Source organism: Pseudopipra pipra, chromosome 2, assembly GCF_036250125.1.
Source record: "Pseudopipra pipra isolate bDixPip1 chromosome 2, bDixPip1.hap1, whole genome shotgun sequence".
Lineage (NCBI taxonomy): Eukaryota > Metazoa > Chordata > Aves > Passeriformes > Pipridae > Pseudopipra > Pseudopipra pipra.
The window spans coordinates 96,604,739-96,631,212 of record NC_087550.1 but is presented as its reverse complement, the minus strand read 5'-3'; positions in this window follow the sequence as shown (position 1 = coordinate 96,631,212).

The following is a 26,474-nucleotide window of genomic DNA, read 5'->3' as shown; positions in this document are numbered from 1 at the left end:
AAGTCAGGAGTTGGAAAAAGTTGCCGTATTTGTTTGTCCATCAGGGGCTGCCAAAACCTGAAATCTGTTTCCTGAATGTTTGATAAAAGGCAGGGTGCTATGCAAAATGGAATTATTGGTTCAGGGAAGGAGTAAGGTGTGTTACCATTAGATGACTCATCTTCACAGAGGTCACTTACTTCTTAGCAATTATGGTGGCACGACCCATGGCTGCCACCAGAGGTATGAACTCCTTCACTCAATTATTTTACCTGCAGTTACTGTAGCTGACGGTTAAGTAAATCAACATCCCATTAATGTTATAAAGTAAGATTCTGAAAAGATGATTGGCTGTGTAAAACACTGTATACAATAGACAACTAAGGATATTGCATAAAATTCTATTAACTGATTATACTGCACCTTATTACTGGTATAAAGGAAACACTATCAAAAGATGAAGTTGTAATCCAAATGAAATTACTAGTTCACTATGACATGACCATAGAGAAACAACTTGGTTTCTCAAATTTTTTTAATATATAAAATTATTATATTTCAGTAAAGGACACAATACATGCATTGCAAGCACTTTGTGCCTGTTTTCTCTAAAAATGGTTTATGTTAAGAGATATGCAGGTCTATGGTTTGACAAAGAATGCATCACTATCACCTGCTTTCAATGAGTTTTAAAAAGGATCAATGAACATAACTCAAACAGGAGAAAAATAACAGTGAGTGAAGCTTAAGCATTTTATTTGTCATTGAGCATCTTAAACAAGACTGCAAGTAGTATTGTGTGACTGTGGTTCAATTTTAAGCAGAAACATTAGTCTGACTAAGGAAGTATATAAAATGCAAACTTATTCCAAATAGAGCTATATTTTTTTATATTTTAAGAAATTTATCCTGTGCCTGAAGTTTAACAGATGTTAGCTCAGCTGATTCAGGATTTTGGCAGATTCCATCGTGTAAGCATTTAGCATCGGTGGCTGAATTTATTATTCCATTATCATCTGTGAAGGAACAATGAACGATAGCATCATAATTTCTGAGTTATATAGAAGTTGGCACTGGAAAATGAATTGATGAATGCTGCATACCTCTCATAGTAAAACAGATTTGTTTTCCAGATATTTCACAGTATCTATGTTGCACCTGACAGCTTCAAGAGGAATGGATTTTTGCAGTGCTTCTGATGTTCCTGTCCAGAACAACACCTCTGATATTTTAGCGCCAAAAATTTCAAGCACTTTCCCAAAGAAAGAGTTGTTTAGATGTGGATATAAATATTTGTTCAGATTCTCTCTGGAATATATCTTTACAGTTCTCCATAAAGCAGCTTAGACCATTCTGTGAGTTGTAAAGTTTAGCTGAACAGTGAAGCATTTGCTTGCGAAAATTTCTATAGATGGTAAACTGACACCTGATTACTAAGATAGAAATTTTTGGTCTGATGGTGGAGGACTGGGAGGGTGTTCTTTCAGCTCCTCAATTGCTATTTTTATGTGTAGGTCTTAGAAGGTCTCCAGTTAAAATATTAAAAAAAATAAAGTATGCGGACAATTTTTTAGAGATGTAAGGATTAAAAAGGGTTTGTGTTATAGCTACAAACAGGGAGAGGAACTTTAGTGATGAATATTCATACCATTGTGTCATCTGAAGGGGGCCACCACTGCCTCTGCCAGCTCAGGAACAGCAGAAAAGCGAAGGAGGGAATGAAAATCTAACATCAAAGAAAAACAGCAAACAGTTTTGTTGCTGGACTTGATTGTATTAATAATAGTTCATGGTAGAATTGGATGTTTGTATTTTGACTCACAATGAGTCACTGTTATATTTTCATTACATTCTTAAAATATTAATTAGTCTAACAAGAAATTCTAATTGGTTTAGATCCCCACAAAGGGAAAGTGTATGACTCAAAGTGTATTCAACAAGAGTCCTTCTCTAGAAGGGAATGCAAAGTTTTAGTTTTAGCTCAGAGTACACCTGACCCTCTTCGTTTATGATTGAATTTATGAGGAAAATTATGCAGTACTTTAACATATCCTATTGCCAGAAAAAGGATAATAGGGACAGAAAATAAACCCTCAAAAGTAAGATCTGATGTCAAAAAATTACACATTAGTATATTGCAGGGCTATTTCTAGCTTTACTCTTTCTACTCTTTGTTTTTTTGTTTGTTTGTTTTTTAACAGTACTTAGCCATAAATGTATCATTCAAATCTTCTACCCCTAATACACAAATTTGTTTGTAATATCCCTACTATATGTCTAGTTTCAGTTGACTCTCAGATATAGATATTAATCCTAGGATAAATATTTTTTCCAGTGATAAACCACTAGGTAATGTGTTTTAAATAAACAAAAAACAGGTTGAAAATTATTTATTTGCTTAACTTCCATCACTCTTCATTTTAATGACATGCAGTGAATGAGCATGGTACTCTATCAATCTGTGGATTCAAGCTAGTGCTTTCTTTCTAAAAATTTGGCATTCAAATTTCTCTACCATATTTTGGCATATGTATCAATATTCCATCGAATTTTTGTTGATGTTTCACAAGAATATAATTCTATTAAAATGCATACCGTGAAAAAACTCAGAGAAAACAAACAATAAAACTGCTAACTGAATAAGCAAATATTCAAGTGCTAGCCAGAGAGGTCCTTAGTCTTCTTCGGATGAGGAAATATTTCAGTGCTTCACAAGACAGTAAAGTAACTCATGGACCAATCACATCCCAATCCTTTTCAAACCAATGAAAAATGTCTTCACATAAGAACACGCACATATAGTACTCAATACACATATAATAGCAACAATAATTTAAAATGACATTTACTTTCACAGCCACAAATCTTTGTCCTATAGATCAGAAATTTAGCAATAAATTGTCATTCGTGGGGATGCCATCAGCTAGGTAGAATCTTATAATATTCAAAACATGTATTCTCTTTCTCCAAAGACTGCATTACTTAAAGGAAAGCATTGATTTTTGCCAGGAGACATACAGAAAGACAATCAATCAATGACAGCTTTGCAAGAAAGCTACTAGTAAAACTGCCCTTCTTTCTCACTGTGTATTCCTTGAGGTCATGCATTTATTTTAAATTTCTGTTTCCCTGATGACTGGGGGACAGGCACAATTAGAATAAGTCATAATCAATTTTCATTTTTGCATAAATGAACTAAAGGAAAACATTATGAATAAGAAAAATATCATTTTAAAGGAAACCTTTGCATGGACTGAGTCACTTTCAGTTTGTCACCTTTAAATATATTTTTCTTTTACTTCTTGTCGTGGTTTAGGAATGGTACTCCTCATTTTAGTGTTGCAGCTGAAAGTCTCCAAACTATGTTACTTGGTCCATTCACCTTCCCCTCCTGCACTGTGGCAGGCTGGAGAGGAAAATTGGAGGCACAAAAGGTAAAGATCACATGTTGAGATATGACAAATTTACTGGAAATTACAATGAGATGAGAAAAGGAACAGTGATAGAAACAATATTAATAACAAAAGCATACAAAAGAGAGGGAGATTCACATGGAGAAAAGCTCACCATGGAGCTCAATCCAACCGCATCCACACCACCCTGACTGCTCCCTCCAGTTCCAGACCAGCGTTATCCAACCCCTCCATCCATCACACTTGCTCAATCAGAAGGCAACCCTTCTGCCCACGCCCAGCAATAACAGTGAGGTGGAACAGAATAACCTCCATGTCCTAGCCATGTCCCCATCAGGTTACTGCAAAAAATTAACCCTGTCCTGGCCACAACCAGGCCAGTTCTTTATGTGCATTTGTATTTCAAGCTATGCTGACTGATATGCTTCATTGTATTTTTTAAAACCTGAATTGCTTATGCTGTTTGTCTGAAGTAAATGATATTTTTACTCTTTATGGCCTTCTTTTAAGGTGAAGTTAATGATGTTTTTAACATCGTTAAACTGCAGAAGTCATGTAACAGTGTAGTAGGAAACAACTATTAAAGTTCTGAGTTTTTATCCCAAGACAAAAATTAGTTCAATACAATACAGTATTTTACAATACAAATATTGGGATTTGGAAACTGAGAACTTGCAGAGACTAACAGTGCTAGCCAAGTCTAAAACATATCGTCATTCAAAAATTCATGTTTTTCTCAATGGGAAAACACAAAGTCAAACTATAACTAAGACCAAAAATAATGCTTTCTTGGTTTTTAAGATAACTACAAAACTTCAACACTTTTTAAAAAAAGGCAGATTGTTGCTTCAAGAGAAGACCAACATCTTCAAATGAAAAATAAAAGAGTATTCCAGTCATGGGACTTTGACTGACACTATTCCAGTTCGAAAATATAGACTGCTTGTGAATAAGAAAAAATAACAGCTTCAAGTCGCTGAAACAGAGAAAATTATGTATTTCACAGAGAATAAATGAATCAAAATAATTAAATAGCAACCAATAACTGTATAAGTTACACTTGTTATTAGTATTTACGGACAGATTGTACCACAAACCGGTATAAAAGATCTATTAATATGCACGTGCTGAAGCACTATATCTGAAAATTTCTTTAGATTCAATGAAGTGATGGTCAAATGTATGTGATCACTCAGTGGCAAAAATGAAGACAGAAATTTATCCTCTCCTTCTTGATATTGCACCTTAAAACAATGTCACTTTTTTTTCCAGTGACAAATAGGTATGATTTCACAAGTAAATGATCCTGCAAAATAAATAAAAAATTCTGAAAAGCAATTCATTATGTAGGAGTCTTTTCCTCAGAAGCCATTGCTGCATGGGACTATACCTGTTCAAAAATCTCTCATTTAAAAGACATCAACCAAATATTGTGAAAATACAGGCTGCTATGTACTGCTGAAAGCATGACTATAAAAGTATTCCCTCTGGGAATAATACTAAGAGGTAGAAAAATGCTTCAAATATAATTTTATTGGACAGAAGGTTTCACTAAAGAATGCCAAGTATGTCAGGTAAGAAAGCAGATGCCTCTGTTGTGTTATACTGTATATGATACTTTCTGTATCTCATCTCATTCATACAAAATGAATATAAAATATTAAGCCATTACAGAAAACCTAAATAGCAAAGGAGACTCCTACCATGGTTCAGTAGTCATTGTAGTAAAATTTAATTTTGAAAAAATACTGTTCAACTTCCAGTAACAACATTCTATAAATCAGACTTTTGGAATAATCAATGACAGAGGATGACATTATTCTCATACTCATAAAATAATAACAATCCAAATAGCTACTGTGCAACACATTAACCTTTATAAATCCTTCCTTTTTTTTAACAGGTATTATGTTGCTTTTATTCACATTTTTGGTGGTTCTAGTGTGGAGGTAATACTTTTCAGCACAGTACATCCTGTGATTGATCTGATTATACAGTAAATGTTTCAAGTACAAGTATTTCATGTTTCCCATTTAATTTCAAAATACATATGACAGCTTTGCAAAGGAAATGTAAATTTTCTCACTAGCCTTTTAAATAAAATATACTATTTGTTCATAAATGAAGAACTGTAAATATAGAAAAGCATGCTCAGATAATAATTCTGGGAGATTTTACCCTATCCACAAAACCAAAACATATGTATAATTAGAAAGGATTTACTACAATTAAATCAATAACTTGATATTTTAACAATAAATTTACGGCAGGTACCTTATTTTCTTGTCAATTAAGGTCTTAACAGTCATTGTATTTTTCAGAATTTGGTCTAGCAAATTTTAGTTTTAAACACCTCAAGAACTTGGTCTACCGAGCCTTTACTTAGGAAATTTTTCTATAATCTTGTCAAGAGATGGTTTATGGTTATCACTACCAAGCGACAGTGCTTGCAGGTATTACATGATACTCTTACTTAAGGCCTGAAACAATCTCCACAGAAAGATAATTGAAGTGGAAAACATCCTCTTAAATTTAATCTTTGATGGTCAGGCAAATAACAGAACTGAGAGTGGAAAATGCAAGACATTTATTATGGCTGCCTTGCAGGCTTAAGACCAATAAAAGTGCAGTCATGCCTATTCACTCCAGTTTAGACTTTCAATTTACTTTGCATCCAACATCCAGCAAACTTGAGCTAAAGATCAAATCAGTGATATTATTTTACATTTGCCTTATTTACCTTACCTTTATATTTAACTTATTTATAGGCTATATGAAATGTTATATTCTTACCCTATTTATGAAGTAGTTACTTCATAGACATGCAAAGATTTTGGACAAATCTAGACTACAGCCTATCTGTGTGCCACAAATTACACGATGAATGAAGAAGGGCCTAGGCAGTAGTTTTTTTTCCTTTCAAATAGTGAAAGAAGCCTATTTGGCTGCATGTACTTGTAAGATTATTCATAAGTCTTTATCAGGTGAGATCCCTGGGCACTAAAGGGATGAGAATGAGGCTATCTCAGCTGAATAACGAGCAGCGAAGGACAATGTATTTTTTATATCTTCATTTACATGCACTGTTAATGAATGCTGTATCAGACTAAGCATCTTTATAAGATCCTTGTGAAAATTTTGTGCTGGTTTCTGACTTTTCACAAAGTAGAATGATTAAGAGTGACAGCTTTATGGCAGTTATGTTTTTAGCTTTTTCTGGTAATAGTCAAAGTAAACCTCCAGATCGTTTGATCTTCACCCTGTGGTCTTTAGAAACCAAAAAACTGACAGCTGTTCTGACACCTTAGAGATCTCCATCTACCTGAGAGATGCCAAGTCCTCCTTTATGATCAGTAGCATAAAAAAATGTTATATTTAGTGATGAGACATTTCTAAAAGCCATAGGAAAATTTCTTCATTTTGGTGATGACATTTAACTACTGAGGTCTGGCTGTCCCTCAGGAGGGAGTGAGGAGCAGAGCATGGCCATGGGACCAGCTAGACCATGCCCTCCTTTGAGCAGAACTCTGTCCTGCAACACTCAGCATGGGACCAGGACTGGGATGGAGATGATGACCAGTCTTATGCCAGAGGCCTGTAATTGCCCAGTAAAGCCCTGGTGGTGGGATGGTTGAGATCTGATGTGTCTGCAGGGTCAGAACACCCTCAGAGACTGACACATAGGGCTGAAGGAGACTTGGAGCAGTCATTCCTGGTGACAAAGCTCTAGCAGCCTTTTTTTTTTATTACTGATGACTGATTTCTGTCTAACCTGCCCTCCAGGAGAAAATATGTTTTTGCAGGCAATTCACTTTACACAGAAAAGAAACTATTACCTTTCAGTATGAAGCAGCTGAAGCATATTAGAAGATGAGCGTCTCTTCAAAATAGATAAGCCCATGTATTTCATTGTTTTTTTTATGGAATGGTTAATGACATTGTTATCTTTTTTTTTTTCTTATTCTTCTTTATGGTACCAAACACCAACCTCCATCAAAACCCATGCAGGGTTGAGCAAAGTGAAAGAATCACTCGATACATCTTGCAAACCTGACTTCAATTTTTACACATTAATGTAGTGTTGATTTTTTTTTATTTAAGTTATAGATTTTCTTTGACATTTCTACATATATATTCATCTTGACATCCAGCATGCAATTAATTGCATAATTGCTTTGTACCTGCTCCACAACCTGTCTTGCACAGCAAGAATGAAATTACATAATCAGATTGAGGTCTGATCTGATCAAACACCTTCCTACCTCCACAGAAGGTTGTTTTATTTGATAGAATAAAACAAAAAAAAATAGAAATATATCAAAGATGTAAAAATGTAGGCTTGTACAAGAATAAAAAGTTTAAATGTTCCATAAAGAAAAGAAATATCAACGGTTATTAGAAAAACTGATGAAAAGTAGCAAAATTACAAGTGAGATTCAGAAATAAACAAAAAAACCAATATTTTTCTTTAACTTGAACTGATGGAAAAGGAATTACCACAGTTTGGAAATAAATCCCTACATCTGTTTGTTTGTTTGTTTGTTTTTTTATCATTTTACTTCAAGAAGTGAACTTATTTTCAAATACATTTGAATATTAACTAACAAAATCTAATAAAATTTGAATCTCACTTTCCTGGTGACAAACACCTCATAGTGCTTGTACTGAAGTTTTCTACTGATAATTTGCTTTGATTTTCAAGTATGGCATTATATCTGAGATGAAAACATTATGTTCTATTTCAGTAATATTGTTTTTTATTAAAATTCTAGGTCATAGATCAATAAGAGGTTTGGTAATGCAGATTTTTCCTAATAAAAGGAAATAAAACCTCTCATTAGCTATACTACTATTATGCAGAATAATTTTCCTAAATAATGTCCGTATTGTTCTTTGTGTTTTGTCAAATGCATATTTCACAATGCTCACTATATATCATATAGTTATCTATATGCATTTCAATTACTGTTCATATGTGACTACTATATATTCTCATTTAAACAGAAGTTTATTTCTACTTCCATATATTACAGTATATTAATCTCATGATATAAGAAAAAAATCCACTGAATTCTCCCTTTAAGTAACCCCCCAACTAGTGCACATTTGGTACGATGAGATAGCATCCTGTGCACGTATTCTGTATGGTCCAAGCAGCCTTCACAAATTATTTTGCTTTTTGTGGATTTCACTACTTTGGATTTTTGCTTACTTGTTTTATTGGCATTAAGCTTCAAATTAGAGATCCAAATTGTATTTCTTTGCTACTTTATATTTCCAGATTGATTACATACAGAATGTTTATCCTTATTTACAGTACAACTTCCAGAACATTGTGTAGAAGGAGAGTTGGCCAACATCTATGTGTGGTTAGGCAGAGGATGGAAAGTCGTTACTTCTGGCTAAATGAGAATGACTTTTTCACTGCAGATGTGCTCCTACATAAAGGGCATAATGCCCTGGTGATAGCTGGGAAAGAACAGCATCCAAAAAGACATGATGATAGCGCTTAAATAACTGAAGCACTGCCATGGACGGATACAGGTAGCAGAAAAGCTGAGAAGTGGGGGTTATTTCTTACACAGGAAAGAAATCTGAATTCATGGATCTTTGTTCTAGGAAAGGTTGTGAACTGATCAAAGGTTTATGGCTTGAAAACTAGAGAACATACTACTGTCAGTGAAATGTTGGCAAGTCCCTCCAAAAAGAGGAGGAAGTTGTTTTTCAATAACCAATGTCTCATGATTACAGTCTCTGTCCCTTGCATAACCATTATTATATTTACTGGGTAGGCAAAATTGTTGGGTACAATCAAAGTGGTAAATATCTGGATTGTGCTTATTAGTTTCTTGATACACAAACTCAGTGAGATGGCTAAGAAAATACTTCTGTCGATTAGGAGTAATCACTAGCAGCCTCAGCTACTTCAGCATCTGCTACTGGAAGGTGGATAATTTAAGATCATAAGAGAAATGAGATGAGCAAGTAGAATTACAATCCCCAGTTTCAGAAGAGCTGGAGGTTTTCCAGGGAACCTGTTGTTGGAATTCCATGGGAGGCTGCCTGCAGGGTGAAAGGACACAGGAAACCTGCCTGATCTTGCTGGGCAGTCTCATCACAGCACAGAAGGGGACCATTCTGCTGTGTAGAAGTTGAGCAGGAGTAGCAGAAGGGTAGGTTGTACAGGCAAATCCTAACTGGGTTGAGATGTGAAAAAGAAATTCATAGAAGGTGAATTCTGGGATTTGTCGCATAAGAAGAACACAGAGACTTTACTCATGTGCAAAGGGATGGAGTTAGATTTGATATGGAACGTGAGAGACTGCAAGAAAAGCACCTGTAAATGCAGAAAAAGAAACCTAAAGAAACTAGGCCAAAGCTCAGGAGGATGAAGAATGCAGTGATAAAAGATTCAGGAAATTACTATTTTCATAGAACCAGAGAAAAGTTCAGGGAAGTCCTAGTCTGGAAGGATCTATGGAAATCTTGCAATATAAGTCTTGAATGGACAAGGCCTTGAGTACTCTGTTCTAACACTGAAGTTGACTGTATATTGAACAAGGTTGGATGGGTGACCTGCAGAGATTCTTTCCAGTCTATATCTCCATTCTACTTTTACTCCTTAAATTATGTTCTTTTTTTCTTTTTCCAGTAAAAGAGACTTTTTGTTAAGTAAACAAAGTTTCTGAGGCTGCTGCAGCTGTAGCTGGCCACCTCCTTGATGTCTTTTCCACTTTTCTTTGTTAGAATCAGTGCTTTTCCACACTTGCTTTCTTTTTTATTTCTGGCTGTACATGTAAGTAACAGCAAGGTATCTTTTAACAGTCCCGTGAGACACTGTTTTCTTTTTGCACAGTCTAAAGGAGTTGAATGAAAAACTTTCTAGAGTCTAATAGACATTTATTTTCTGAGAAAAAAAAATTAGCACATACGTTGTCTCACAAATATATAAGAGTTTTTAATCCTTGTTGTCCTTTCTCAGATTTTTAGTAACCTTAATGGCAGGTTCTCATCACAGCAAGGTCAGATCTTTTTAAATAAAGAGTGTGGGTGAAGGCAGCTGTATTCCCTAAGCTACTTGAATAGTCTCTCTTCTGTGTGTGGTATTTTGAAAGCAAAAGCAATTTATAAATTAATGCCAAGGTTACCGAACCATTCAATGATCTAAGTGTCCCTGTGAATTCCAATTACTTCTCTTTCACAAACTTATTTCATAGTTGTTAGTATGAGGTCAGTACAGTGAAGTTTACTGCAATCAAGGTAGGACAAGGTTTACCTTTGTTTATCTTCATCATTCATAGGTTGTGTAGATTCATTTGACTCTAATCCATTATGTTTGTTGGAAGGGAGTGCTGTAACATTACTTGAAATATGTGCCAACTCTCAGGCTAAGACAGATATATCTCAATAAATGGAAGTAGAACCCTTACTTATACACCAAAGCCTACTAAGTCAAATGGATTTAGCAATGTTTTATTTGATAATAATTTTATGTAAATGACCCCAACCTCTTTTCAGCAACATGACCTCAGCTGTTGGGAGTAAGCATTCTGTTCTTTTCATCTATACTCTTTGTGTTTCTATTGTAAGATCTCAGAAGCTGGAGAAAAAAATAATTAACCCCCCTCAACCAAACCAAACCAACTAACCAAACAACTCACCCACACTTAGTGGTTGATTTCTTCTAAGGATTCCTGTTTGGTGTAATTTCTCAGTGTATATCCTCACATGAAACACTGTATCTAGATGCATGATTTAAGGGGTAGGTACATTGAACTGAATTTGTTCTGTTTTTGGTTGGAATCAGACTTCTGAGAGGAGGTTTTTGAGAGATGAATTAGACCCTCTCTAGAAAAGCATAGAACTGTCAGGTAAAGAAGGAAGACACCATGTTTCACCCAAGGACTGGAATAGTTCCTGAGTTCTCACAGTGTATATCAAAAGAAGAAGAAGAGAAGTTTGCTGTTCTACAAGATGGGAGAATATGTTTTGCCCTGAGCTATCCATATCTTTTGTTCTTTTTTTTTATAAACTAATAAGCATAATAAGAAGAGCAAGCCATTAAATTTAATGTTAACTTATTGGGCACTTCAAAATAAAACAGTGCTGTACTGCTGAGAACAATATAACATGCCATTTGCAGTGCACAAGTCCCACAATTAAAATGCTAATTAACACTTCTATTTATAAGGAACAAGGTTATTTGATTATAATCCCATTTCCCTGCTCTCTTCAGCAATATGTATTGATCAGTCAATGCAACAACAAACCATTCCAGTTGCCTGAGGAATGATTTTATTTTGCTCTCTCCATACAGATGTGATATACATCATGAGAAAGACATTAGCCAAATTAGGCAGAAACAGCTTAGAAGTTTCTTTCTCTTTTCTTTTTTATTTTTTTTTTAATCTCTATAGAGAAACTGCAGTTGAATTTGGCTTTTGCTCATCATAGCTATGGAGAGCTTAGCTGTAGTCAGATCCCTTGGTTAGTTACTGAATCAGAGTATATCTTTCCAGACTAAGTAAATAGTAATTCAGAATGTTCAGTTATACAGCAATTAAACAGAACACGTGTATTTCCTCATCTGCCTAGAGACTTAGAAGAAAATGGAAAAGTGAAAATTCATATGTGCATGCATATAGAAATATATAAATTATAAATATCCATTATATACACAAATATGCATGTATAGTTGTATAAATATGAGAGTGTAATGTATTCTAATATTTGTGTCTCAGATTCTTATAAGATGTGGAATTATTTCTAGATCAATTTATATCTGAAGTTAGCAACCTATGGGATGGGATTCCTCACAGAGTTTTCTCATTCTTGTTTCAAAACATAGCAAGAGAAAAAGAATATGTATATGCATATGCACAGTAACCACATCAGAATATATATCTTTCATACAGAAACTCAGTAACATTCATGAGTTTCCAACAATCAGGGACTTGTTCTAACCATTAGAATACAAAGCATGTTTGTCCAGAGAAAAAAAGAACCATCACAGACAGAAAAGGCTGTCCACACAGCTAAGCTTGGGAGTGTTTGCAATAGTTGTGTTTGTAAACCACTGAACCTGAAAACACTGAAAAGACAGCTCTCTTTTTTTCTAATCCAAGATGGCTTATGCACTACCAGTTCTTTTGTCATTATAGCATTTGATATTTAAAGCTTGATGTAAATGAATACAACACCTGTATGCCTGCACCAAGTATTTGATACACATTTATACAAACGTCTTTATACTGAGCCCCTGAGAACAAGGAAAGCATGATTTTCTCTACATTCTTATCTTTCATCATAGATCCTTAGAATATCTAGTACAGCTTCATGATCTCTGTATGCTACTTATATAATGGCATATTTTATACTCTTTCATACTCTTGATGTCTTGCAGAGATACCTTGTAAAAATACAGTTTTCCCCTCTTCAGGACAGGACTGCTCCTGCATTTTAAAATATTCGGGCAAATAGAATCTTTGTTTGATCGTTAATACAATGAATACAACAATAATGAAATAATCAACATTTGCCATCATTTTCCTTTTACGTGACCATTTTACTTAGCTTGATTATGGAGAAATGAGTTCTGCGTCCATGGAACTTCAGATTGGGATCTCCATCTTTAGTTCTGTATGAGAAGATGATAAATTTCCAATGAAAAAACAGAGAAATGAGAGAAATTGCAATCGAGCAGCTGAGTGAACTTCCTTCAGAATAATATACACATATGTGTATATCAAAAAGGATGAACCTGAAGTTGCAGAGCGTGCTGGCTGCTATCATTGAAAGGCTGGGTTTTTTAATGTCTTTGAAAGGTCACAGCTTTCAGGCTGTATTCCTGGTGACTGCAGGTAGACAAATGTTCTATTCATCTTCAGACAAGGGCAAGAAGGTCAGGCTGAGGAAATAGGAAATACAAACTGGTCATTCTCACTTCAATCCCTGAGAAAATTATGAAGAAAATACTCTTGGAACACATTTCTGAACACATGAGGGAGCAGGTGACTGGAAGAGCTAGCGTGGAGGTACCAAGGCTAAATCACACCTAATCAATCTCACTGCCTTCCACGATGAAATGACCTGAAATGACCGTATCTGGACATAAAGAGAGAGCCATGGATGTCATTTACCTTTACCTTATCAATACTTGAAAGTCTCTATTTCCAAGTGGAGTTCCTCAGAAGTCTATTACATGGTTTCTGTTATCTTTATAACATATCTGGAGGAAGAATTGAGGGGGGATTAATTCCTTGTAGTGAAACAGACTGAAGAGTGACTGACTAGGAAGAAGCTCTGCTGAAAAGGGCCTTGGGGTTGAGGTGGCAGCATCATGGCCTGGCAGTAAAGACAACAGCACCCTGGGTGTTATCAACAGAGAGACAGTACAATTTCTCTTTTACATTATTACTTCCCTTTACATATCACATGTTAGACTGCACTGGAAATGCAGTATCCAGTCCAGAGCCCACCAGTTCAAGATGGATGGTGATAAATTTTAATTATCTCAGCTGGGAACCATCAAGCAGCTCCAGCACATGACTCATAAAGAGAGACTGAGGGAGCTGGACTGCTTCACCTGGAGAAAAGATGGCCTTCGGAGCACCAAACAGCAGCTCCTCATCATCTATAAAGTTATAATTAAGATGTATTTGTCTTTTTACTGAGGCTCATAGTGAAAGAATGAGAGGCAAGTCATGCATTAAAGAGATTACTTGCCTAGATATAAGGGTGAAAAAACACCACCATAAACATAATGGAGCACTGGAACATCCCAGCCCTCAAAAGGTTATGCATTCTCCATCCTGTCCATCCATCATCATTCTCCATCTCTTGTCCCTGAAATCCTCCAATCTTGGAGCTTTTCAGATGAACAAAGCCCTGAGCAACTTGATCTGCTCCTACAGCTGGTCCTGCTTTAGGTGAACTAGGGCTTTCTGAGGTCCCTTCCAAACTGAATTATCCTGTGCTACTACATTAGAGAGGAAATGTAGCATCTTGTGAGAATTTTTCTCAGCACTTATGTTACAATAGATTGCCTAGGAAAAAATAAAGTTTAATAGATTTTCTAGGAAAAAATAAAGTTTTCTATTAAACAATTTATACTACACGTTCATTATGAATAATAAGTCCATTATGACTTCCTTTGCAGTATTTAATCAATTTGACCTTTGAGTACTCATGCTGGCATCATAGTAGAGAACTTACACTACCATTAAAACATATTAACAAAAACATGATGAGAGACTGCCTTTACTGCCTTAGACAAGTTTTCAGAATTTTTAGTCCTTACTACTTACAGGACTTGTAATCCTTCTTAGTTCTGGATTAATAGCCTGCAGCTATGTAAAGTGAATGTTGAAAGACAATTCATCATCTTGACACCTGGATGCAAAAACTGAGGGATTTCTCTTGGCTGTAAAAGATGCAGATGGACAGTAAATGTAACAGCTACAAAGTATGTGCATAGATGAAAAAGGATTGCTGCTCCTTATTGGAGAACCACTCCTCACCTGAGAATCAGAATCTGGGGTCAGGAGCCATGTTAGTCCCCTGGAAGAATCTGCAGAACATCTCTTCACCTTGCACTCAAATAGACCTTTTTTCCCTACTCTTATAAGTATTTTTCCCCTCATCAATCCCATAGGTTATCTGAAAAATACTGGGAAGAAGAACCAACAGGATACTTGGTAGCATATTTGGCATCTAGGAAAAATTTTTCTTATGGTGTCTAAAGTCTTCATGTGCTTTTTGTGAAGGGAAGTGGTAATTTATTAATAGGTTAATTTATGCTTTTTTGTCTTATGTACAATATCTGTGCAAAAGAGATGTCTTTGAATGTGATTTGTACCTTATTATTATCCTAGGTGTGTAGTTTTAACAGACAGAAAAAAAGGAAACACCTTTCCTTTCACATTCTTTTAAGTATAAAATGAACTTCAGCATATTCTTTACTATAAAATCTAAATATCTATGCTTTTAAAAGTCTTTAATAAGTATAAACTGATGTTAAATTGCTTATACTACATGCAACTATAGCGTTGTTAATATCCTAGTGTCTCCTGTGCATTGCTGGATTTATTTAGTTTCCTTGAAGATATGAATCACAAGAGGAGAGTCTTCCTGCCAGAAGTTTTCCTGCAAATAGCTTTCCTCTTTTTGCAATTTTTTATCACTGTCATCTAGCATGGCTGAGGAATTTTGTTTCTACTGGGGAGAAAGGCAGTTCATCTTTGCAGCTTCCCTCTGTAAAAACACATTTAAAATAACTTTGAAAGCATACAGTTCCTTGCTTCAGGTTTAATGTCTTTGCCCCTACAGAAGATGCCATAAATCTAATGAGACACAAGTAGAGGTGAAAAACAACAAGGAAGAGTGAGGAAAAAGAGGGGAAAAGAGGGAAGGAAAAAAAGAAAACATTATCTCAGTGAAAAGTAAGTAAATTACCAACTGCTGACAAAACCGTAAAATATTGATGATCAGATAAGATGAAAAGCTAAGCTGAATGCTTTAAATCTCACAGGCTTTGGATTGATAGCAATTAGATTATGTTACCTCAAGCAGCAAAAGCAAGATATCTCAACATATGTATGAATTTCATCCAAATTAGTTGTTATGAGTGATTTAAAACTTTGGCTGCAATTAAATATTTTTTAGTAGGAAATTTAGGATAGAGATTGACTATCAAAAGGAGGTTTAAGAGACTGCTGACTCGTTTTATAGGAAAAGTGTGTGTGTTGACAGATAAGATTGATTTTTCTCAGTATGAACTGATTATAAAACTGTGAGATACAGGTAATAACAGCAATAATAACACAACTGAACTTATAGTCTGAGCTTAGCTGAACATCTGTACCACTGCTAGAATTGCAGTGCAGAGTTATTATCCCTCCACTTCTTTCAAACATGTGGCAGATTGGGAACACTTTCTTGAATAAATTTGCTAAATATTTTCCCTGAATCCTTCATTTGTTATTTGCTTTCTAATATATTTTTGAAAATGTTTTAGGACAAAATTTTGTAAATAGTAACTCATTTACTTAATGTATTCAAACATATATCAATCACATTTCATATTTACTACTCTTCTTTAGAAAAATTTGGTATCTATTTTTAAAAATAAATCTCACTGTATTCCCTTAACCTCCCACTGCCAAGTATTGTATATTCTTAGAGAATTCTGATTAAAAAAAAATAAAAGACTTTTCCCTGCTGTGAATTATTGTCCATCTCTTTAGTCAGTGGACCTCTGGTGACTTTTGTAAAGTTTTCTCCACAATCACAAGAATCTTTTAAAATAAATAATTTTCTTTCAAACAGACCACCTGCTTGTGACCACCTCCATGACAAAAATAAATAATTCATGAATAGGTAAATAGTAAGTTGCTGACCAAGAGAACAAGATAATAACTGACATGAATTTAAATCATTGTTTAAGGATGACTTCATTATCAGAATTTTGTTTTCTTTCTTTTTTTTTTTTAATCTAAAGACTGAACTGATTTTGCAATGTATGATTCAGCATCTTTGATATACTTATTTTATTGTAGGCTACAAGTAATGTAATTGGAGATCTTTTTGGTATGTTAAGTAATGGAAATCCAAGCTTTACTCTGCCTTAATGTCTGTTGGATAGCTATATCATGTGCATGACGAATCATAATTTTGCTCTAGCAAGTTAAAACAGTTTAGTCCAGAAAATTCAGTTTCCTGGTAGGGGTTAAATCCTCTCCTCCTTCTTCAGAGCTTAAAAAGATTTTTAGAACAAGTATTGCAGCTTATTACAGGAAACATGATAAAGCAACAGTAAAGCAATGAAAACAATGTGCACATTCAGCATTCGTTGACATAAGAATTAGTATTTTTGCAGTGCTTTGAAAATTTGAGCATTTTACCAAGATTAGTAAATTACTTTGCTACCTTTGCTTTTTTCCTGACCTTGAAGTAATAATTATATTCTAGTTTGTTGTTTCAATTTACTTCTGTACAATATACAAAAGTATTTCCCATTTTTTTCAGTTATTCCAAACTGATCCATGTGTAAAGTTCAAGAACAAACCATATTCCTCGGAGTTTTCCACAAAGAGTGAACTCTTTATTTTAGCTGGGCTTCCAGATTTGACTAGATTTGACTTCTAGATCTTCCTAGATTTGACTAACCTGCCTGGATTTTACAGATTCTATATTTCATATGATTTGGAAGCTAAATTGAGCTTGCATTCCTTAACCATATAGTGTAATCAGACTTATCTTTTTTGGTGATAAATGGAGATTGCTTACTGAAATTTATTGATACATTGTAGAAGCCAGACTGCCTGGCATTTCTTGGTGGCAATTATGTATGAGAACCTTCTTTGGTCCTTAGGATACTTTTCAGAATTTCAGTGAGAAAACTGAAGTTTGATGGCCCTCTAAGAGCTATTAATAACCAAATAAAAATTGGTCTACATTAAAACACAGAAAATGCACAAAATTATTTATTCACTGCTGCTAAACCCAGAATTAAACTTTTATATAACTAGAAAATGTGTTTTCTGAGTGTTTATATAGTTGGAAGCAGCAAAAACAGAATAAAATGGTTACTTTTATATTATTCTTGTTCTACTGTGAGACTTCATGGAAGAAAGATTACTCAGAAGCACTGCTGAGACAAGTAAGACCTTGACTACCTCTGCCCAGGTATAACCTACGAGGTGATTCTGATATGTGTTGGGAAAAGAAACAAAACACAGATAATGATTATAGATGAGATGTGGTTTACCCAAAAACATTAGAATACATTTTCTAGGAATGCACAGGAAAGAAACAAAGAAATACAAATGAACTCTTAACAACTTTAATCCATATAGATTCTTGGGCGTAGGAGATAAAAATCTGATAATAACCTATGCAATAACAGTTAATTCAAATTAAATAATAAAAGGAATGATAGTTTAGAGTGACATGAAAAAAAACAACAAAACAACAAAACTCTTAGTGGCTTATACCAATGATTTAACTTAGAAAGCAATATATAGTTAAAGTAACAGTCCCCTGGGGAAATATATCCACAAAAGTCTGCCACTGCTCTGTGTAAAGGTCAGGTGGGCACATAGGACACAGACACTTGGCCATGTTGGAATCCTCTGCCCAAACAGAGTTCCTGCACCTGTTCACAACTCATCTGGATGTTGTGATCAGTGCCAACATGTTTTCTACAGGACAAGTGTGTGCATGTTTGTGTGTATGTTTATGGCAGAACAGAAATCACTATCCACTTACTATGCCCATCCTGTTTAGCAAGTGAATCTGAGATTTTATGTTATTGATTGGCATGTTTCTGTCCTTGTGGCTACCTCACCTCTATGTTCCTCTGTGACAGATGTTGAAAGAAACTGGCATCTTATTTCAGTTTTCGTATGTGAGTGGATTCTTGTGACTGAATTCTGTGGAACCAGAATCTGCATCAATTCTTATTTATAGAAATTTTATGTACCCATTCAATTCTACGTGCTCACCTGATGTCTCACATATATGCAAATCCACATATAATTAGTGAAGTTACGATCTATTGTATTCATCCTACTTAATACACCACATTTATAGGTATATCAGTGTAAAAATATATCTAGTGTTAATCTAGTGAGACTGTTAACTCTGTTAACTTACATTTACCTTAGAGAGCAATAACTGTTGAAAGCAAGAATCCCTTGAAAAAACATATCCACACATGTCTGCAACAGCTCTGTATAAAGGCCAGATCAGAAGACAGAATATAGACACTTGGACCTGCTGGAGTCCTCTGCCTATACAGAGTTCTTGCATCTAACCTGGAAGCTGGTCAGCTGAATAGACATCCTATGTTTAAATAACACTTTTTATTTAAATAAAAGGGGGAAAATATAGTAATGGAGTTAGAAATTATATCTATTTTTAGATAGTTTTTTATCAACATACAAGGTTATCCGTCTGATTATGTATATCAGATCTGCTCATTCTTTCATTAAAAATAAAAATACAGTCATCATGAATTTATATTGGCAATCATCTCCTCTTCTAACTTACTTTATGAACTATGATTTTTGAATCAGAGAACTCCTGTCAGAACCCAGCACAGAAGCATTCTTGTTTTATTTTTCTTTAAAAGAAGGAAACATATGTAAAATACAACAATAGATGTCGGCCCTAACCATTTTCATACTGATTCCAGTCCTCATCTTTTAGGTATCTGTCCTATGTACACTCCTGAACTTCCAACACAGGGTTCCAAAGATTAGCCCCTATCTAATACACCACAGTCGAAGTACCAGCTGAGTCTACTAAGTTGGACAGTAGAAAATATCCTGATGGCTCTCAAGGAGGCCACCTTTGTGCTCCATTATGTCGTTGGAGTATTATTACTGACAAGGAATGCCTCCTTCATATTCAGGGTGTACTATGTGATGTTAGCTTGCTTCCTGCTTGCTCCTACACAGTGTTTAAACCACTCTTTTAAAAACATAAGTATTAAATATAACTTTTTTTCCTCTTCTCAGATCTGAGGAGGTCATAAAGTAGAATTTCATTTCAAGACACCTTTCTTTTGCTCAGATACCAAATTCTTAGTTCACAACCTTTACTGGTTTATGAACTTGCAGTATAAATTATGCATGCACAATTATATATTAGTTATAAATATAAACTCCCTTATAAATACTTATAAACTCTCTTTTCTCAATCACCTTTTGTAAACACCTTAGAAATATTGTGGGGGTACCTAGATGTTGCTAAACCCCTGGAAGAAAGAAACTGTAGATATGCTATCGTCTTGTGAAATAAGGTACCCTCAGCTCTGCTGCTAAAGGGATATGTAGCTAGAAAATTTTAGGTTCTTAAGAAAAAAAAATCAAGTGTAATGTGACACTTCACCTCGTGTTTAAAGCACTCATTTATGAGAAAAACTAGGATTTCCATTAATTCTTTCATTTTGGGATGATTTATCTACAGAAAATATCCTTTAATACAATATAATCTGAATTACAAAATATTAAAATGCAGAACTATTTTAGGACGAGAAAAAACTGAAATTAAGACTCCTTTAACCCCTAGTTGGTGCTCCCAACATTTACTACAGAGAACTGCCTGCTGTTTTATGACATGGTATAAAATAAAATAGCCCCACAAGGAAGCTGTGAATGTTTCCTTTGATGTTTTTGGAAGGTCAGAGTGTTTTGCACACACAGAAATGTCTGAGCTACATTTCTGTTTGGGTATGCTGTCCTAACCTTGCTCTTAAAATTCATATGCTGAGGGATCGCTTGTGCCTATATAACAATTTAGGAGAGTTTGACTCTGCAGGTATGTGATACAGAGTTGCAAAATGGACTTAAAGTATCTGGCATTAGACCTTCCGAGGATTAATGTATGGTCTCTTTCAGAATGTATTTTGGTTTACACCTTAGGATGACTCTACCTTCCATTCTTTCCCCCCACAGTGGATGTCATTCACTTGGGACGAGAGGTCTGTATGCATTTGTCTCCATCCAGACAAGAAAACTGAGCCGAGATCTGAATAAACAAGGTACAGTATTAAATAAATGTAGCAGTACTCACAGCTGCCATTGACTTTGTCAGAAATTGATCTGCTAGTTTGGCTGGAAGCAGTTTGAGCAACTTAAGGAAGATAAGCTGAATGATTCTGGCAAACACTGTAGGAACAAAGTACTTGTTAGCATTCATATGTTTATTATAAATTTTGATTTTGAGGCTTATGGTTCTAAAGATAGCAATTCTTTCCTTAGGTCCCACTTTTTGTAGACATGCCTTTTAGCCAATGGATGTAGCTGTCTTTTTCTTCCTGTTGAGTAGTATCTTCTGTTTGATGTATATTGTTTAGCATTGTGGATAATAAGAATATTTTCTTTACATTTCAAATAGTTATTGCTGATTTATGAAAAATACTAAGTTGCCCTACAACCATGTAGCTTGCTTTTTGACATCACTGTATCTTGTACTCCCTAACATCTCTCCCTTGTTTTCTCTGAGACAACTTCAACTCCTCTTTCACTAAGATAAATCCTTCGGATGAGACTGAATTAGATCAGTAGCTGATCATTATTCATGTGCTTCTATTCCTTAGACTAGAAAGGAAGTGGCATTATGCTGATTCAGTGAAGGAACACATGTATTTATCACTCAATGAAGATAATACTTTGGGTTTCTCTAGTAAGAAGCCATATCTAACTGGTTTGTTGGGACTTTTTGAGGAGTTTGGGGTTTTATTGTTTTGTTGGTTTGGTGGGTTTTTTTTGTTTTTCTTGTTATTGGGTTTTTTTTGTTTGTTTGTTTGGTTGGTTGGTTTTTGTTTTGGTTTTTGTTTGTTTGGGTTTTTTGGGGGTTATTTTGGTTAAAGCTTTCTGAATAGACTCTGTTATCAGCAAAAATTTTGTTCTAGAAACGTATGAGAAAAATGTGAAAATTTTGCCAAAAATTTCACATTTCTTGTAGGAAAGAATAAATTTCCATTGTTGCTCATACACAAATAGCAATATAGTAGATGAAACATCTAGAACATACTGTGAATTTAGGTGCTGAAATCTACTGCTTTGAAGAAAAATTGGCCAGAAACATCCTGATAGTGAATTTTTAGGAACCTAATACCTTACACACAGAGTGAAATGTTATAGAAGTTTTCTGAAACAGATGCATCTGTAGTCTTTTTAAATCCACTGATGATTAAAACTTGAGTAGCCAGCCAGCAAAAATGTCAGCAACTTTGCAGGTATAAGCAAGGAAAGAAGAAATGTTGCCTTGCTGCTCCATTCCTGCAGCTTTCAATTGCTTTAAACTGTGGATTTCAAATGAACAGGGCATGAATATAGGGCAGGCTTTTCATTGCCACTTCCAAGTCTACAACAAATTATGATGTGTTGCCTACAGGGTACTCTTTTTTTATTCACAGATGCATTAAAAATTGGTTGCTGTCTGTGTGACCTGTGAATAAATGATGTTTCTTAAAGAAGATTCACCACAGGTTTTGACATCATTATTTTCTCTGATAAAATCCAGGCAGATCAGAGTGTTTGCAGCCAGCCCATTCACTTCAAAAGCTGCTTTGTATGTTTTTTAGTTTGAGAATGATCTGTTGGTTCAATTAGGAGTTCATTATAGCCCCTATACAATGTGACAAAATCTTCAATTTGATAAGCTAGTGAGAACAGCACAGAAGTCACAGAGACTTCTATAATTTTCGGAACTCTCCAGAAGATAGTGGAAAAATGTATCAGAAAATTTTATTATCTCTCCTCATCTGCTGGAAAAAGCAGTTACTATATGGCTATGAAAACAACCTACAGAGTTTCCATGTATTACTGAAGTGGGGCTTGTCTGGTTTTTTAGCTGTAACAAATGTGGGACAGAACATGTGTAGGTACTTCCAGATAGAGATCATGAAGTAATCTTATCTAACATTAAAAGTCTATAGCTGATTTCTACATCTTAGTTCATCACTGCTTTACAGTCAGTGAAGAAATATGCACCTCTGTGGAATCTCATAAAGCAGATATCCAAAATAGTTCACATGAGTCATGCCCTAAAATGCCCATTTTCTCTTTGTTTCCTCTAAAGAAATACTGAGTTAACTTTCTCAGAGGTAAGTGTGGACTAACTACAGACTTCTGGGCATAAATCATTTATCGAAGTATAAGAATTCAAGGCCATTTTTGTAAAATTACAGAAATTTTTCCTTCTTTTGTTTTTTTGTTTTGTTTTGTTTTCCAGTGGCTTGACACTTTTTTCTGTGTAGCAATTTGGGTGGCATTTATTCTTGACTTTTTTGTTCTTCCAGATTGTTATTTAAGCAAGAGCTGAGGGATTCAGTCACAGGATTGATATTTCTTCTTTTTTTAACATCCCACTCCCATGCTCCTCCCTCTGTTTGTAGGGTTGGTTTGTTTATTTATTCACCTACCTACTTGTTTCTTTTTATTTTTTTCCCCTAAATCATGATTTCTGTTTGCAGTTGCCACTGGAAGCTCCTTAGGGTCTCTGCAACCCACATTTTTTGTCAGCTCTTCCCTCCTAGGAGAATGACTCTTGCCTGAAAAGGGTGGGTACCCATACACTATAGCTGACTTTCACACTGAGTATATCAAGCCCGTGCCCATCTCTAGGAGTGACAGGCGTTTCACTGGTATACAAGAGCACATGTAACACAAGGTTTGGCAGCTGGTGGTGGCTGTGAAGGGGCCCAGAAGCTCCCTTCCAGGCAGCTGACAAGATCCCTGACACATAAAAGGCCTTGACTCACATTGTGCTTGAGAGACAGATGATGTCACCCAGGTCAGGGTGACAGAAGATGTGGTCTGGGTCAGGCACTGAGTCCTCATGAAAAGGAGTTGTAGGTGACCTTGTGACAGTGGGTGCAGATAAGGCTGAGGTGCTCATGGCCTTCTTTACCTCAGCCTTTATTAAAAAGGTTTTCCAGGTGTTTGTGCCTTGAGATGGGGTTCAAGAAGGAGAAGAACTTTCCTATGGTGGTAGATCAGTTAATCTTGAGCATTTTTGATCCTTACAAGAAGTCCACAGAACCTAATGGGATACATCTCAGTCAGAAGGATAAACTCTTCTCAGTCAAGATAAGGTTCTCTAAAGTGATTGGAAATGAAGAACTGGCCCTGAAATAAAAGGCTGGGGAAGCTGTGGTGGAGAGGTGGTTTGGGTGGGGAACCTGATAATCATCACTCACTGATTTCAAGAGTAGAAAGTTGGATATTGCTTTTACTGAATTATTTTAGGTGTAGTGTCACTTAATGGGCATTTAGCTTTCCAATTAATAGCTTGTGTCATATAGTTCACTCTGCAGAGTACATGAAATTTTAAAGTATTTATTGTGGAGTACCTGAAAATTACATATTATTATATCTTCAAACTTATTTCTAGACCTTGTTAATTTGGATGTTCTCTGGGACTGGTAGGATCACATCAGTACAAAGGAGAACAAAGCTGATATGGTTCAAGATTCCTTTTACAGATTCTTGTGAAAGCTGAAGGAAAAGAACTGAAATGTTATTTTCCAGTCGTACTGTTTATTGGTTCTTTCATAAATACTGCTTCATCCTTCAATAATAACAAATTGACATGTCCTCACTGATTTCTTTTCATCGTCTTAATTGCATACCAGACTTAATGAATGTGGTGTCTACATAAAAGTAAATCAGAACTGCTGTTTGTTCAACACAAAACATAATGATTTCTCCTATTTCTTTCAACACAAAATATAATGATTCTAGGCTTGGCACAAGTGAGGAAAGACAGTAAAAATCTCTTGTGCATTTTATTTGATTGTTTGTTCTTTATTTTATTGTCTGTCCCACCCCCAGTTAGACTGCATCATAACTGTGGACTGGAGAAAACTCAAAACCACAGATTTCCAAGATGTCAGGGTTTTCTCAATCACAAATTTTGTAAGATTTCCCTATTCCTACTTCTTTATTCCAAGACCATTCCTGTAAGCATTTTTAAATCCAGGAATTATTTCTGTGTTTGGTATCACAAAATTTGGAGCTATTAATAAATTGGACATTTTACACAGATGACTGCACCCTGATGCTGTCGCTTGCAATGAAGAAATAGTTGTTCATCCTATTATGCATTCATCTTGTTATTCTTCATTTTATTTTTCTGAATTCATACGAAATATTAAACAATCTTTATTCCTAAACGTTTTTCAGCTAAATTTAATGTTCTATTTATCTGTGCTTTGGAATAAAGAGATAGGTGGTGGAACTACAGAAAAATTTGCTTCTTCTGACAGCCATGTTAGGAATTTTTAAGTGCTATTAATTCTATAATAGATACAAAAAATCTTTTTCTTCATATCTTTTTTGCACTCTATTACTTTTCAGCACTGGTATTCATAATCAATGGTCATTGAGGCACATTCTAAAAAAAAATAAACCTGTAAAAAATCCTAATGAGGAAGTTGAAGTAGACAGACACTGTAGTAGAGACAAATATTTTTGTGCGGCTAGCTGATTTTAAAGATAGATGAAAAATAATGTACAAAATGTATGATTATATGTGTTTTTTTATTTCCCAAGGATCCACTGTAGATTTTATATAGCCAAGTGAATTAATAGAACATGTACTAGCAGGAAAATGTCTTGTAGACTAAACAATAATAGATTTAACTGATTTTGTTCGATGAGATAGAGGTGTGACTGTGTAGTCTGGAAGTCTCGAAAGAGGTTTGTTTCCTAAATTTTAATTCAGTGTAGGTAAGAATGGATTACTCTTCTTCGAACAACCAATGGATTCATATTCATTCAATGTTTGCCCAGTTATAAAAATATAGACCCGAGGTAAAAGGCAAATACAGAATTACTGGAAACAGAGCTGTTCCAGTCCACCTTGTTATTAGTAAAACTGGTGAAAATGTCTTACTGTTTAAAGAATTATATTTAGGATTATACAACCCAGAATTTTGATATGCAGCTTTTTTTTTTTTTGCAGAACTATCAAAGTGTATTTCTCAAATGATTTTGCAGATATATTTGCACTGAATTGTTAGGAGTGCTAACAATTTACAGCACTGAGTATAATTAAACAGGTAAAGCCACAGAATTAATACGATCAGCATGAAATATTTCATAACATAACACTGATGTATTTATGTTTAAATGTTTTTTGTAATTTTATTCTAGAATACACTGGCCTTCATGACAATAAAGCAATAGGGACAGCAAATGCATACTCAGAAAGAAACTCATTAATCATTTTTTTAAAAAGTTTTTTTGTTGTTATATTTCAGAGCTTAACTAGAAAATATAATAATATATGTAAAAATGAAAAAATCCCACAAGTGATTTAGAATTAAAAAAGACAAGATAACATAGAACACAGTGCTTCTTGCTTTTAATGTACTTCTAATCTCTGATAGAAGCTTAAATGTCAGCATTTCAGAGAATTAAAAAATGAATATTTATTTGAGAACCAGATTTTAAATCCTTTCAAAAGAAATCAGAATTGACTGACTATCCGTCATTTTGTGATAAATTGTGGAGGGAAGACTAAGAAGCATTCAGTTTAGCTAGAAATTAATATTATTAGAAGTGCATG